Below are 3,724 nucleotides of genomic sequence, written 5' to 3'. Positions count from 1 at the left end.
TATATTACGCAAAGAGATTTGCTGGTGTTACCAGGTTGGACAATGTCTTCAGTCTCAAAAGGGTTAGGTATTCATGTAGTCTCAAAAGACATTTAAAGAAAAAAACAGCTGTCACTCAAGTCATCTAATTTCTTTTGTTGCGTTCGTGTACTTTACGATAGTACATTTATTTAGTATTCATTCAGGACCTAGACCTTGGACTGAACGGGTATGATTTTGGATACTCCAGAAAACACCCACTTACAAAAGAGAAAGCTATTGTAATAAATTTATATTTGAACCGCATTCAATATATCAAGAACGTTTACATGAAACGTATTACAACAACAACAGCAGCAACAACAACAACAACAACAGCAACAACAACAGCAACAACAACAGCAACAACAATAACGAAAAACCTTCTTTTGTTAATGTAACATTATAAATATTAATTAGTTGATTGATATCATAGTCGTACAAAACGTTAACTATCGGTAACTCTTATTCAATACACGAAGCAGCTTGTCGTGCTATTTTTAACAAATGTGACATACCATACTTTGATATATTTTTGGCGTCGCAAATGTTTGGCGCTTTGGGCACAGATACTTTAATTTTAGTTTAGCACTTTTAATATTGGCATCATACTGTTTCATTGTATTAAATGTTTAATTGCTAACTCTTCCTTCCATAACATTTCGGTAGGTTACAAGTGGTGTCTTCCAGACAAAAGCAGTTACAATGATGAAGCAGTTTAGGACATATTGGGCATCGTTATATTCGGCCAATTCACTCAATATATCACATCCAAAATATCCCAAATAACGGCACGTCATACAGAATGGTCATTTTCGGATTTGTTTACATGTTAACGGTAGTTTGTAAATGATTAGTATATGTTATTTATATGAATGATTGATTTCATTTTTGTTGACGGGTTATATCTAACAGAGGGATGCTAAATGCAATCAACGTAATATTAAGATAAGTGTTTATACTTGAGATTGATAGATTTTTTTTAATTTTTTTTTGTACAGTTTGAAAGTAAACAGCTAGATATATTGAATGTGGTCCAAATATATATTTATTGCAATAACTCTCTTCATGTCGGTGGGTGATTTCTGGAGTATCCCAAAAACCCACCCGTACTGTACGATGCCTTTAAGAGGCGTTAATTATAGGTTTATGTATTGTGGTGTTTCATAACAGTAATGTGTTAATTAAGTATTGGTATATGCACATTATTGAACGGTGTTTTATGTATACTGTGATGTCACTCTCCTATCTATTCTAAATATGTGTAGATAATGTGATATGTATATCTGTGTGTATAAGCCTAAGGGATTTATGCTAATAAAGAATGAATTAGGTCCTAACTAAAGTAACAAAAATATGTATGGTGTCATAAAGTGCATTTACACAATAAAAGTGATTAGTTTGAGTGACAATGCAATTTACCCGGTGAGACCGGAGGCCGTACCTGACCAGGTAAGCCAATTAAGCTGTCCTTTCTGACCGACGGCAGTGACTGAGCTGGTCGACCAGCTAATCGTGGCAAGTAATAGAATTAGCTCAAAGGGTATATGGCATGCGATGGACAATTCAATTTCAATTCAATTCAGTTTATTCTCTTTTCAATACAAATTATAGAGAAACATATTAACAAGATAATTTACAATACAGTTGTCCATAAGGTAAGTCACACACACACAATCTAATCAATATTATTCAAATACATTATAATTCATATCATGGAGGACAAATATTATATAAGATTATTCTTTTAATTGCACATAGTTTTTTCAAGGTACGTACATGTTTGGAATTCATCAGCTCGTTAAACTTTAAAATGTCAGGTCTTATATAATAGTACTTATCTAAATCTGTTTTTCTAAATTCAGTTATTGATGGACAAAGGCAACGTATGAGTTAATATGACAACAATGATTCAAAAGAGAAAGCTTCACAAATGGTATTTATCTAGATTGACACAAGTTTTAAGAGAGGTAATATAATAAACAGTTTACAGAAAATGGAGAAAAATAATCATATATAACAGGGTTTAGTGCAGCTCCCCTTCTTCTTCAACTGAAGTTAAAGACAATGTCCAACCTTTTGTCCCCTAGCATCACCAATGAGTCACAGAAAGAAGAAACAGTTGTATGATACATTGTTATTCGTTTTTGGTATATTATTTCCATTACCAAATGGTACAGGTACAATCACCTGTGGGTGTGCTCCGTTCATCTTTCAATAGAAAGCCAATCAGTGTCGAAGCAAAAAACCAAAAAAAAATATGAATAAAATAAAAAATGAAATAAATGTTCAAATTAAACATTTTTGTTATAAAATTCTTAATGATATTTACATTAAATACAATAGTTGAACTATAAATTATCTGTTATATCTAGTAGTAATCTTGGACTTTATGAAGTTATTTACTGTCACATTCCCTTTCCGACACGGAGCTTTCATCCTTTTGACATTTAATACCCATAATGAGGTTTTAATTGTTGTAATGTTAATTTTCTTTGGAGAACTAAATATGCAAAAAGAATATTCAATAGGTGCTTCCTAATCATAGGTATTGCTAGTGATTTCTATAAGTTTTGCAATAAATTGTGCCTTATCCCTTGCTCTGCGTTTGACAATGTACTTAAATAACCTAATTCTATACTAAATATGTAGAGGATTAGTAATTAGTGTGAGATTAGAGTAAAATCAAAATTGATACCCGTGATAAAATCAAACATCATCAAATGTATACATAATGTATCATATACCGTCGGCGAAATGGCTCGTGATGTTACGTCATATTAAATATATATATTTACAAAGTTCAAGTTCAAGTTCTTTATTAACTTTAAGTCTTGCGACTTATCAGTGTAAACATATAGTAAATAGGATATTTACATATGTACAAAAAGCCACATTGGTCATAGGAGAATGAACAATACACACATACAAACTGTCATATATCTGATCGGCGTTTAACAACAGTGAGGAGCTGAACAGTGTCTCCCCTGCCACACTAACAAAAAGAATAACGGTAAAATGAGGAAAATGAATACAATTACATTTGAAATATACAGCCAGACATTCCTTAAAATCAATTATGTAGTTGTTTGATTGCTTTGTCTTTTCAAAAATATAAAACAATAAAATGAGGTAACCAGCCCATATACAAAAGTTTCGATAAAAGTGGTTTGAGTATTTTAGCGGAAAGATATTTATCCAGGAAATCAAAAAATGTATTCTATGCTAAATAATGAGTATTTCGTATTTATTGACATACCACATATTCCTTAAAAGTGTTTATTAGTAAATGGAAAAACATCAAAAGATTTTATGGCCAGTGTGGGGGTCGAACCCACGACATTCGCGTTATTAGCACGACGCTCTAACCGACTGAGCTAACCGGCCGTCTTGCACCACAATAATGAGACTCATCTTTAGTAAGTACATACTTACTGCAGGAATGTGCACAGCTTGATACAGTTGCTTGTTCTGTGTGAAATAAACTTGATCAGACTACACGTATATGTTACAATTAACACATAAATACAATTGGATTACCAATTTTAATTTCACAAATTGATAAATTGAATAAGCATCCATAGTGAAAAATACATTTTAAAAGCAAATCAAACCTGGTGAAAAAAACATCTTATGGCCAGTGTGGGGGTCGAACCCACGACATTCGCGTTATTAGCACGACGCTCTTTTTTTTTTTTTTTTTTTT

The 3,724-nt window shown here is 32.2% G+C and overlaps 1 non-coding gene across 1 annotated transcript; it reads right to left on the bottom strand.

Moving 5' to 3' along the window:
• Positions 1–3,331: 3,331 nt before the first annotated feature.
• Positions 3,332–3,405, bottom strand: Trnai-aau. The gene has a single exon. It is a non-coding gene; the product is annotated as a tRNA-Ile (tRNA).
• Positions 3,406–3,724: the final 319 nt, after the last annotated feature.

Source organism: Mizuhopecten yessoensis, unplaced genomic scaffold, assembly GCF_002113885.1.
Source record: "Mizuhopecten yessoensis strain PY_sf001 unplaced genomic scaffold, ASM211388v2 scaffold6277, whole genome shotgun sequence".
Taxonomy (NCBI): Eukaryota; Metazoa; Mollusca; class Bivalvia; order Pectinida; family Pectinidae; genus Mizuhopecten; species Mizuhopecten yessoensis.
Note: the sequence above shows the minus strand (reverse complement) of the source record. Positions and strands in the feature narration are given on the sequence as shown.